This window comes from Anabrus simplex, chromosome 1 (genome assembly GCF_040414725.1).
Source record: "Anabrus simplex isolate iqAnaSimp1 chromosome 1, ASM4041472v1, whole genome shotgun sequence".
In the NCBI taxonomy this organism is placed as follows: domain Eukaryota; kingdom Metazoa; phylum Arthropoda; class Insecta; order Orthoptera; family Tettigoniidae; genus Anabrus; species Anabrus simplex.
The window spans coordinates 784,951,118-784,964,479 of record NC_090265.1 but is presented as its reverse complement, the minus strand read 5'-3'; the positions used below and the strand labels follow the sequence as shown (position 1 = coordinate 784,964,479).

The window sequence follows — 13,362 nt, the reverse complement described above, 5'->3', positions numbered from 1 at the left end:
TATCAGACGTAGGTGCACACAGATGTTACGAAATCGTAAACGAGTATTCTACTTGTTGTTCAGAAATATTTTCCTCATTCTTTATCTCCTTCTATTTCTTCCCATTTTCCTTTTCAGTTTTCTGCTTCGTTTTATACATCATTTTCCTTATTCTTTCTCCATTCCTTTCATCATTATCCACCCCTTAGGCGGTATTTCAGTTCGTGATAGGAAACCTAATTTATAAAATTCGAAGACAACATTATATTTAGTACTATGAAAAATGAAATGGCGTATGGCTTTTAGTGCTGGGAGTGTCCAAGGACATGTTTTGCTGGCCAGGTGCAGGTCTTTTGATTTGACTCCCATAGGCGACCTGCGCGTCGTAATGAGGATGAAATGATGATGAAGACTACACATACACCAGTCCCCGTGCCGACGAAATTAACCAATGATGGCTAAAATTCCCGACCCTGCCGGGAATCGAACCCGGGACCCCTGTGGCCAAAGGCCAGCACGCTAACCATTTAGCCATGGAGCCGGACTATTTAGTACTATCATTACTGGTAATTTAATCCCTGGGTTATCGCTATGTTGTATTATCATATAGAACAAACGGTAAAATAAATAGAAGAGCAATTTGGAAAAGGTATCACAATCTAAGGAGAGGAAATCAAAGCTCTAAGATTTGCTGACGATATAGTTATTTTATCTGAGTCTGCAGAAGATCTGGAGAAACTGCTGAATGGTATGGAGACAGTCTTGGAGAGGGAGTACAAGATGACAATAAATAAATTCAAATCAAAAGTAATGAAGTGCAGTCGAACGAAGTCAGGCGATGCAGGAAATATTAGATAATAAAATTAAGTGTTAAAGGAAGTAGATGAATATTGTTACTTGAGTAGTAGAATAACTAACAATGACGGAGGTAAAGAGGACATAAAAGGCAATTAGCACAACCAAGGAAGGCCATTCCTTAAGAAAAATAAAAATAAAATAAAATTGCTCACTTCAAACATTGATATAGGAATTAGAAAGACGCTTTTGAAGATTTTCGTCTGGAGTGTTGTATTGTTTGGGAGTGAAACATCGACGATAACTAGCTCAGAAATGAAAGAGAATAGAAACTTTTTGAAACACAGTGTTACATAAGATCGCTGATAATTACATTTTAAACACAGGTAAATTTTAAGAACAAGGTATATTTTTGCTTTAAGCTAATACAATTTGTATTAAATATGGCCATATAATTGATTGAGACATACATTTTTGTTAAAGCGTAATGTTAAAATATGTTCTGTGCCTAGTGCGCACTAGGGTAACTGAACTTTTGTCCGCTGAGCTTATAATATGAATATAACGTTGGAATTCAAGAGGAAAGATTGGGGAAAATATTCGTTGACGGGAAGAACCCATGCCGTTCTTACCGTATACACTTTCCTCAGAAACCAACAGAACACGTCCTGGGTGTCTTAAGATGTGCCCTATCATTCTATCTCTCCTTCCAGTCAAATTTCGCCAAATGAAGCATTTCATCCTGGATGTGTGCAAGGTCAATTCAAGCCTGAGGTGGGTCTGCGATGTTTTGTAGGTGTTCATCGTATCATCGATTGGACCCGGTCACTGGGGTGACCACTAACATGAACCAGCATGTTTATTTACACATTCTGGATGGTCAGGTGTTGCGTTTCAGTCAACATCTGCATGATGAGTATGCTATTGATATCCCGGTTTTTCAAGATGACAAAAGCAAAGTTCATCGAGCTGGATGCATATGGACTTGTTTCATGAACACTTCCCCCATCTTATACGTCTCGATTGAGCTGCAAAATCATCTGACTTGAACCCAATTGAAAATCTGTGGGACATGTTGGAACAGCGGGTAATACGCCGACGTCAGCATTTGGTGGAATTGCGCGATCAAATCCTCAGCGAGTGGCTTAACCTGTATGCGACGTACCTGCACAACCTTGTGGACTCAGTAGCGGCGATTAGCGGAGCTGTTCCCCCGTCCACTTTTTGGAGAAAATATTACATTTTTATTCCATTTTAGTCAGCTGAAACTAGGAATTATAGGAATTATTTAAAAAAAGCCACTTGTACAAGCTCTGTTGTCTTATCAGATAACTCTTTTCTTTATTTTCTTTAATCATTACCAAAATTATTAGCGGAAATAGGCACAAAATGTCCTTCGTCCCGGCTAAAATAGTGGAGCCTTTGCATGTGCTGTGAGAAAAGGTACCAGGGCTAGAGTCTATTTTTTGCTAAGTTCGTAGACACTGAGATATGATTCACCTCCTTGCCGCATGCTTCCGTCAGTCTGGCAGTCTAGTGTCTGTTAGTATTTTAGTGCATAATTCAATACTACCGGTAAATGATTTTAATTGTATAACCACGCCGTATTTCTTTTTAATTGTAATAAATGTGTAATATTGTTCCTTAGGTGAAAGTTTTATTGTATGGCATTGAATCAAAATCTATAAAAAAACTGTTATTACCGCATTTAAGCTGGTAAACTGTCGACCTTTACCTCTCTGTCGAAATTCGCGAAGAGAGCAGAAAGAACTTACAATTTAATGACATTTTTAAAAATTTTTGATGTATATATACCCCCGCCCACTCCACCGCTATATCCCACAAACTCGGGTGCTCTTTGTTGTCTGTATATTTGTTTGCCCCCGCAAATTCCCAATCGCCGCTACTGTAGTGGACTCACTTCTTAACAGAATCCAGGCTATTATCAAGCCCAGGGGCGGAGTCACACGGTATTAAATGACGCTTGTAATGATTTCTTCAGGGATCACTAATATTTTGCCCGGTGAGCTTATTTGCTACTTTTGTTACTACATTCAAACTTATTCGTCTACAAATACCTTCCCACGCCATATTTCCGCAAACAGTTTCAAATACATTACCTCTTTCATGCAAGGAAATTAGCGGCACAAGTTGTAACGAGTTATTTCTCTTGGAACTGAACATTCATGAGGCGACAAGGAGAAAGTAGAGTTATCGTATCCACACAGAGTATCGTGTTATGACAAACTCCCTGTAAACTTGTTCAACTTATCTCACAAAAACGTATTTCCACTAAATGCAACAGCTATCCCTTCCTACAAACGCTATAACTGTGAGTCATTTTCTAGTACCAGCACTCGTTATCAGTTCCTAGAAGAATATCGGGAAATAGGAAACTCATTTCCTTGGAAATTCAACAGAACAGTATTTTATACTTTGCAGTCCGCACATCACCTGTGATACCATGATAACAAGCACGGGCGTGAATCGGTTTATACAGAGCTTCAGTCCATTCATTGCTCCTCCAGAAGCATAACATTACGAATAAAACACAGTCTGTTTTGTTACTGTAATTTATTTCAGGATGACCCAATCAATGCACACGCATACGCATATACACGCACAATTCTATTCTAACTCGAATGATCACACGTACTAATTGCCGTCAATTTACAAGTGTCTGTTAATGTGGGAGGAAGGAAAATGCATGCACTAGATTTTCTGACGACATGGTGGTCCTAGTAGAAACCGAGAAATTGATTAATATCATGCTGGAAGAATTGAGCAGATTGTGTGAAAACTTTGGTATAAAAATGAACAGAAAGAAAAGACTAAGGCAATGATCATGAGTAAGAAGAAGGATGTAACAGCAAAGATAGTTTTCTCAGGCGAAGAAATAGAACAAGCATCTGCATTAAGATATTTAGGAGCACAGTCAGAAGTAATCGTCGTCTTGGTCTCCCTCTACTTCTCTTACCCTCCATAACAGAGTCCATTATTCTCCTTAGGTAACCTATCCTCCTCCATTCGCCTCACATGCCCCCACCACCGAAGCCGGTTTATGCGTACAGCTTCATCCACCCAGTTCATTCCTAACTTAGCCTTTATCACTTCACCTTTGTACCAGCAATAATTCCCGCTACCTTCATGTCTGTTACTTCTAACTAATGAATAAGATATCCTGAGTCCACCCAGCTTTCGCTCCCGTAAAGCAAAGTTGGTCTGAAAACAGACCGATGTAAAGATAGTTTCGTCTGGGAGCTGACTTCCTTCCTCCAGATTACTGTTAATCGCAACTGGGAGCTCACTGCATTAACTTTACTGCACCTTGATTCAATCTCACTTACAGTATTACCATCCTGGAAGAAACACATCCTAAATACTTGAAATTATCTACGCGCTCCAGCTTTGTATCACCAATCTGACATTCAATTCTCTTGGATTTGTTACCTACTGACATCAATTTAATCTTCGAAAGGTGGAAATTGAGATTAATAACAAATCATCTTGAAGGCTACCAGTAGTGAGGTTCACGACCGCCCGAATGCACTACCGTTTATACAACCATTATATTATTTATTTATTTATTTATTTATTTATTTATTTATTTATTTATTTATTTATTTATTTATTTATTTATTTATTTATTTATTTATTTTTCACGAATTAAAGAGGTTCAGTTGTCATGTCCGTGGCATGGAGTCATCCATCATCCAGTATCTGTACAGAATGATCGGAAATAACGTGAACCGGGTATATGAGCGTTAGAGGGTTGGTCATACTGATAAATAATTCGAAAAAATAATTCGGTATCTCACACCGTTGTCATTTTATCAGCTGCTGAAGTTAGCCAATCAGATCGCTTCAAATGGGTTTTGTGAGGCAGTGTTGCTAAATCTGTAGGTGGCTTAAGACCGGGTTAAGAGCCATGTCAGCATCAAACACAAACACATCTGTCAGGGTAGCGTACTTGGTATGGCGCGATCCTGTCAGCTAGGAGCTCCTCCCCTGGCGAAATTCTGTACTTCGCTCCACCTACAGATTTAGCAACACTGCCTTGCAAAGCCCAAAGCCCTCTTGAATTCAGCCGTGAAGTGATCTGACTGGCTAACTTCAACAGCTGATAAAATTACAACGGTGTAAGTTATCGAATTATTTCTTTGAAATTGTTTATCCGTAGGGCCCGGGTGTTCATGAGATGTCACATTTTCCTTATATTCTTTCCATGGAAGATACAACTTAAGCATGATTTTATCTACGGTGACTAGAATTATGCAATTTTCCCGGGTCATATAAAGTCATATTTTGGCTTTTGTCATTTTCCGGTAATTTTTCATATTATGGTCATACTTCCCCGAGAATTTTCGTACTTTTTCATATTTTTGTCTTTTTATATTAATTTTCGGACACCTGCTTGCAATTGTCTCAAAGACGGATTTTTTTATATCTTCTTATTGTTATCTGTGTCCGACTCGTTGGGTGAACGGTCAGCGTACTGGCCTTCGGTACAGAGGGTCCCGGGTTCAATTCCCCGCTGGGTCGGGGATTTTAACCTTAATTGGTTAATTCCAATGGCACGGGGGCTGGGTGTATGTGTTGTCTTCATCATCATTTCATCCTCATCACGACGCGCAGGTCGCCTAAGGGAGTCAAACAGGAAGACCTGCACCTGGTGAGCCAAACCCTTCCTGGGATATCCCGGCACTAAAAGCCATACGACATTTCATTTCATTGTTATCTGTAATTTCTTACAATTATCTTTCTTAGAAAATATGAAATTAGAAAACCTACAACCTGTTTTCCAGTCAGTGACCGGGTCAGGGATGGAATGAATAAAGCCCCCATCTTGCGGCGAGGTTAGGAATTATGCCGGCTGCCAAAGCCTGCTGCACTCCTCTGGGGCAATGCTTAATGGCTGACAGATGAAATGAAATGATATTGGAGAGTGTTGCTGGAATGAAAGATGACAGGAAAAACCGGAGTATCCGGAGAAAAACCTGTCCCACCTCCACTTTGTCCAGCACAAATCTCACATGGAGTGACCGGGATTTGAACCACGGAACCCAGCGGTAAGAGGCCGACGCGCTGTCGCCTAAGCCGCGGAGGCATTCTTAGAAATACTGTATATACGTATATGAGTTACGAGGGTACACTGTAGAAAGAGACAGATGCGTATAATGCAACAGAAAGATGAGCGAGACTCAATTGAACTCTAACGATTTGGCGTACTTCAAATATGGCCCAATAACATCCGACGATGTTGAGCGGTCTTTTTCCCATCACAAGTCAATGTTGCGTGAAAACAGAAGATCGCTCCTATATGAAATCTTTAAAATGTATGTAATTTGCTATTGTAATTCTTTCTGATCGCCCATCAAAATGTGGCATTTATTTCATTCTGTACAGAGTCGAGAGTTACCTATGGATTGAGTAATTACATAAATTACATAATTACATAAATTCAAAATATCGTATAATAATTAAAAATAAATATTATTACTGAATGTGGTGGATTTTAAAAGTATATTTTCAATATAACGTGAATTTAAACAGCGGCAAAATTTTAATACTATTTTAGGTTAAATGTTTACATATTTCTAACAGTTTTAGGTCACAAACATCCGGGCGATATTTGTCAGTATGACCAACACTCTGACTGACTCATAAACAACCAGCCGAGACCATTAAAGCTTTTTTTTTTTTGCTTGCTATGGGCTTTACGTCGCACCGACACAGATAGGTCTTATGGCGACGATGGGATAGGAAAGGCCTAGGAGTTGGAAGGAAGCGGCCGTGACCTTAATTAAGGTACAGTCCCAGCATTTGCCTGGTGTGAAAATGGGAAACCACGGAAAACCATTTTCAGGGCTGCCGATAGTGGGATTCGAACCTACTATCTCCCGGATGCAAGCTCACAGCCGCGCGCCTCTACGCGCACGGCCAACTCGCCCGGTACCATTAAAGCAAGAGACATTAAATTTTAAGGTCTTTTTCTTTTCTTTTTACAATTGGCTGTGCATCGCTTTTCTTTTTGTTGCACCGACACAGATAGGTCTTACGGCGACCATGGGACAGGAACGGCCTAGGAGTGGGAAGGAAGCGGCCGTGGCCTTAATTAAGGTACAGCCCCAGCATTTGGCTGGTCTGAAAATGGGAAACCACGTAAAACTACTGTATATTCAGGCCTGCCTACAGTGGGTTTCAAACCTACTATCTCCCGAACGCAAGCTCACAGCTGCGCGCTCCTAACCGCAGGGCCGATTCCCACGGCTTCATCAGAACACCGCCTTGAAACATCATCAATACACGTTTAACGACAGGCCGCACAATCAGCAGGACGTAACTGTGTTATCTGGGTTGTTCCGATTAAGCCGACAGACGACATATTAGAAAACTGTAAACCAACGAGTTTAAATGCAAAAAATAAAATATCATATTTCCCTGCAGAAATGTTAGTTTTTGTATAGGTTATGAATGCATGAGTGTTTGATTTTTAACTCTTTATTTATGGTCTCTTATTATAATTATTCACTTTTGTAGTCATTCGCTAAATATTTAATATAAATACATTTCGAGTTCCATATTCTCTCTATATAAATTCTGGAGTTCTCATTATATTACAGCAGGTAAAATACACTGAGTGGTCAAAAGTAATGGGAAGACACTGAATGCGATGTTAATAACGAGTTGCTGCACCGAGAGCCCTCAAAACGGCAGCAGTACGGCGAGGCATAGACTCTACAAGATGTGTGAATCGTTCTGGAGGGATCTGGACCCACGCCACGCATCTTGCACTGCTAGCCACAATAGGTCTCGTGTAGTTGGTGCGAGGTTCATGGAGCGTATAGCAGCATCGACAGCATCCCATAAATGCTCGATTGGATTAAGATCGGGGGATATGGAAGGCCAATCCACGGTCGTAACTTCACTGCAGTGTTCTTCCAACCACCAGCGTGCCACCACATGACGTATTGTCCTGTTGAAAATGGCATCTCCACCAGGGTACTCTAGGGCCAGAAAGGGATGCAGACGGTCTGAAAGAATGTCCACATACCGTACACCTGACAGCGCTCCCTACAGCCGGACAATGGGGCCTATTTGCGACCATGAGAACGCCGCCCAGACTAGAACTGAACCACCTCCCGTCTGGACACAACCCTGTTGACACGCAGGATCTATAGATTCATGGGGCATACGCCACACTCTCACGCGCCCATCAGCTCGATACAACTGGAACCGGGATTCATCGGACCATACCACACGCCGCCACTGTTTCATGGTTCGTTGCCGATGTTCGCCGGCCCATTCACGTCATCGAGCTCTGTGTCGAGGTGTCAGCAAAGGGGCACGAGTTGATTGTCTGCTGGTGAACCCTATTCGGTACAGTGTCCTCCTTACAGTCCTGGTAGAAACGGGTTCCTGACTCCCAACATTCAACTGGGCGGTGATCTGATTCACAGTAGCCCGTCGAGTGCCCAGTATGGTTCTGCGGAGGCGACGTGATGTTGCCGTTCGTTAAACACCTGTGGTCTTCCTGTGCGGCGGTTTTCGCGGGTGATAACATACCCTCTGTGATATTGAAGATCCACCCTCGACACTGTTGACCTCGGAAAACCGAATTCGCGTGTAATCTCCGCAATGCTATGACCCATGCGCCGTCCGCCGATGATCATCCCACGTTCAAAGTCGGGTAACTCTCGACGTGTTGCCATGTTCGCAACACTGGTGTCTGTGGCAGACTGCTCAGCTACGCCGCAGCTAGCCACAACGTTCAGTGATCATACACGGCACATTTTCTAATGGAACACCCCTTCCCGTGACCTTTGGCCTCTCGGATGTACTCGTACATTCAACCGCGCAAAAGCCGACCTTCGCAGAAGATGACTCATTCAAATTCCTCTCGTTAGATGTGAAGCTTCCACGGTCTGTTGGATTACTTAGTTCTTCCTCCAGATTGAACCGTGTTGTTGTTTTCTGTAGGTTCCATACAGTTTGTCGACGTCTCGGAACACGTTGCAGTATTCTTCGTCAAGGGGACTGAAGTACCCCTAGTCGATCCGAGATAATCAGTGTCCCCTGCAAACTGTACGGAATGTACAGAAAACAACACGGTTCAACTAGGAAAAAACTAAATAAATCCTCTAGTTTGAAATAGGATGGACTTACTGTGCAGAAGTGACAAGTATCATATCTGTCTACCCTCAGTTTATTCCTCGCATTTCTTTGCCGATCAATGTTTGTGTGGCTGAGTGTAAAATTACAACGTATAAATACCACAATGTCTTATTTAACAGACTTACCTACTCAGTTCTCCTCCGTGTTTGCTTCACTTCTGCTTCCGTACACCTGGAATTAGAAAGAAAATGCTTAGTATTCTAGGGGGCAAAAACTATTCTCGGCGAACAAAGAAAAGATACTAGTAAACACTTGACGCTTTGCGACCTAGATGGGTGCACTTGCTCTGGGGAAACTGTAGCCTGTTTTCTGAAGTTCTCTTTCTCCAGAAGATCGGCATTACGTATTGTAAGGAAATCCCCTAAAAATACCCACTGCCCTCCTCGTTTTGTTAACCAGTCTGTTCTCAACATATATATACATCGTATCTGGAAATCAGTTACGGAAATTGTAGGAGGACATAGTGTTCTGAAACAGGAATCGATCTGTGGCGTTTTTATATTTCCTCCTAGTGAAAGCTCACCGGAAAATCGACAAAGAAATGTAACTTCAGTCGTGAGCAACTTCTGTCAGCCTAAGCAGCGTGCAGCCGGCCAAGCTGTCTTGCTCAATAACCTTGGGCGGTACGCTACCATGGAATACTGACGTGTTGCTCGCTCACATGCAACCTTGCTAGTACTCGTGGCGTATCACTGAGCAATATCTGATCATCATGGCCGGATAACGTAGCGTCTTTATTCTAAACCGACAAATGTAAAAACTTGAATACTAGTAGTAAAACTCCTGCCGGTTCCGGTGAGCTCTGTGCATTAGTTTTATCAAGTATGTCGGTGAACACACTACATTTCGTGCATGTCTAAGTTCGCCAGACTACAAAATAACGACTGAAATGACACACCCATGTAACATAACTTATGTAATAAAAGTAAATATTGCAAGCACGTCCTGTGGTATTTACAAGTCCTAAGGCCCATTTTGAACATAGTGCCCTAGAATACAGGCTAACAAAACTAAGTCCAAAATAGATCCGCACGTTATTATTGTGTTTTGATAGGTATTAATCAGAAACGTACACCACTGTTAGTGCCAAATATTTTCTTTACGTTATTTAGATTTCCTAACGTAACAGGCCGTGCCTTTCCAACTCGACTTTGGAGTCCTTAGACCATTGAGGAGATGAGTTTAGTGATAATTCTGTTAATTGGTAATGTATCATATATACTGCGCAATGCACACTACTGTATTGCTTGTCAGCTGCACAGCACATACCGCGAGTCCCTTAGTCACACGCTCACGTCTGTAATCCGTTCGCTGGAACAGATTCTCATCATTTCTGCGAACCCCATGCATTTTTCTTGAAAATTTTGAATGCTAATATTAATATACTTCGCTGTTAACTTTCTGTTGCGAATTCAGTGCACTACGTTGCAGGACATAATAGACAAGAACCATTTACCCATGGCGATTAACGAAAGGGTATATTGGGTTTATTATGCCCATAAATTTTCATAACTGATTTTCAGACACCCTGTATATTCATAATGCACTTCATAAGGTATAAGGAAAATCCGATAATATCAAACATAGAAGTGATGTTCATATAATATTACGTGTATAAAACACGGTTGCACTTGGCCATACCGGTGTTCTCCAATTCGGCTCTGTCGCCAGGCACAGTAGCGTGCTAAATCTATGACTGCTGAATCCTTGGTGTTACAGTGGTTCCTTTTGCCCCAACTTTCTCTTTTTCAGTCTTGATAAAAAATTCGTTATCCTCTAAACGATCAACACACACATTTTACTCCGATCTCTCACTATTTTTACATTTGCAACATACATTCTTCTTTAAAATTCATCTTATCTTGTCGGTAATGCGACATTTGTTAAGAAGGGAGCCACACTTTCCAGTGTCGACTCTGTTAAGTGTAAAGCTTTTCAGTCTGTCGAACACACACGTTCAATATAAATACACTGCCGGGAAAAAAATGAGTACACCCACTTAGAGTTTTCTAATTCACTCAAGATTTATTGTTGAAAAAGTGCATATGGAGTACATGAAATGATTACATTTATAGATCAATGGCTCAAGCGGTACTGAGGTACTAGGTGTCGATCCATGCTGTAACACCCATATCAGTGCGTGGTGTGCCCTCCACGGGCGGCAATGCAGGCGCTTATTCTGGCATCCATTCGCTCATACAGATGGCGAATACGGTTTTGGAATACATTATTCCAGGCCTGTTCGACAAGCTCACGTAGTTTTGCAAGAGTTGCAGGTTGACGAGTCGCACGTGTCAGTTGTAGTCCCATCATATGGGAGACGAGTCCGGAGAATCGTGTTGGCCAGGGAAGTTGCTGTACGTCTTGCAGAGCACGTTGAGTTTCACGCGCAGTGTGTGGGCGAGCATTATCCTGTTGGAACAATACATCACCTTCCTATTGCAAGAATGGCAAAAGAATGGGTCTTACAACATTCTGCACGTACCGAGCGCTGGTCAGCGTTCCCTCCACAAACACCAAAGGTGAACAAGAGTTGTAGCTTATTGCACCCCAGACCACAAGGCCTGGGGTGGGGCCAGTGTGTCTCTATGAGACACCACTCGCCAGGTCTAGATCGTACCCACAAACGACCATCACTTGTGTGCAGGCAGAATCTGCTTTCATCGCTGAAGAACCCCCCTCCCCCCAATTCCATCTTCCAAGTGATCCGGCACCAGTCGAGCCGTGCACGTCGATGGTGTGGCGTGAGTGGAAGACAGGCTAGAGGTGTGCGTGCCCGTAGTCCCACTGCTAGTAACTGGTTGGCAGTAGCTCGTGGTGACATTTCTGGGTTCACAAACTCTCATATCTGTGCTATGGTAGGTGTACGATCTGCCACTGCTGTCCTTACAATACGACGGTCTTGGCGGGCGTCTGTGCTGCGTGGACGTCCAGAACCTCATCTACGGGTGTGACAATGTTGACGTGACTATTGCAACCAGCATCGTTGCACAACTGACGCAGCACGTCCAACTTGCGTGGACCCCTGTCAAACTCGCTCAGTTGGCTGTAGGAAGCAAAAGTGCGTCTCCGTGGCATGGCGCCTGTTTACTTCACACGTTTACATCACACTGACCCTTATGGCTGTAAACATTCCCTATTAAAGGGTACACGCAGATGGCGCCCTGGCAGCTATGTCACTACGCTATCTGGTGGACGACGTTGAAACGATTATCGCCACATCTACAATCCCCCAAGTGGCATCTGCCATCATCGGATCAAATTCGATGTCATCTTTCCAGGTGTACTAAATTTTTTCAGCAGTGTGTTAAACTTTAACATACCTGTAATAATAATAATAATAATAATAATAATAATAATAATAATAATAATAATAATAATAATAATAATAATAATTGTGCCTGGAGGTACACCTCAATTGTGCACATTCAAAAGAAGCGCCTGCCGTTATTCTTGGCTTTCTAGACCGGGGCCGCTATCTCACCGTCAAATACCTTCTCAATTCTAATCACGCGGGCTGAGTGCACCTCGAACCAGCCCTCATGTCTAGGTAAACATCCCTGACCTGGCCGGAAATCGAACCCGGGTAAGAGGCAAGCACACTACCCCTACACCACGAGGCCGGAATAATAATAATAATAATAATAATAATAATGGCCCCGTGGTCGCCAACCCACGCTCCCAAGTTGAGAGCCCCTGGGGCACCTTTTTTATTCGCCTCTTACGACAGACAGGAGATACCGTGGGTATATTCTTAATTTGCGTCCCCCACTCACAACAGGGGGTTCCTTGAAGATGGGGCTGTACCTTACTTAAGACCACCCGTCCTATCCGATCGCCGCACAGTGGGGCAGGAGACGGTGAAACGTGATAAATATTCAAAACTCAAAACTCGACTGATTCATGTTTCCTGATCGTGGCTGCGTAGAAGGAAGAGTGCTCTATCTGAGACACACACCGACTTCGCCCCTGGCCTGTTCGGACAGAAGTGTTACAACGTCAAATCTGGTCAGTTGGTGAGCACACGCAGCACGCAGAGCAAAGTGGGTGTATGCTAGTGTGTTTGAGCTTGTATTGTGTAAACGCGAAGGAATTGTGGAACGAAATTAACATGGCTGGTATATCGAAAGGTGATTAAAAGTATATCGTCAAAATATTGCGAAAATGTTGTGTCTGTAGTCGTACAAATATATATGTGTCAACTGTTGATACAATTGCCATAAATTCATGAACTGATGAAGATTTAGATACCTTCCAAATACGCCCAAACAAACTTTTTTGTTGCATTGCATCGAGCATATATTCTACAGTATTTTAAGCACATCATGAGAAACTTTGCCCATTTTTGCCCCTTTCGACAAAAAAAGAATTTTTCTCAGTTCAGAATCTGAGGAAGAGACGTTGGAGATAACT

The 13,362-nt window shown here is 42.4% G+C and overlaps 1 protein-coding gene across 5 annotated transcripts in view; it reads right to left on the bottom strand.

Moving 5' to 3' along the window:
* Positions 1–13,362, bottom strand: part of LOC136857520 (V-type proton ATPase 116 kDa subunit a 1) — a 581,303-nt gene that overhangs the window by 299,856 nt on the left and 268,085 nt on the right. For 3 of the 5 annotated variants that reach the window (XM_067136242.2, XM_067136244.2, XM_067136243.2), the window contains one exon: positions 9,075–9,120. The gene's annotated coding sequence lies outside the window, so the exon portion shown is untranslated. The remainder of the gene's footprint in view (positions 1–9,074; positions 9,121–13,362) is intronic. The other 2 variants (XM_067136245.2, XM_067136246.2) reach the window with 1 other exon arrangement.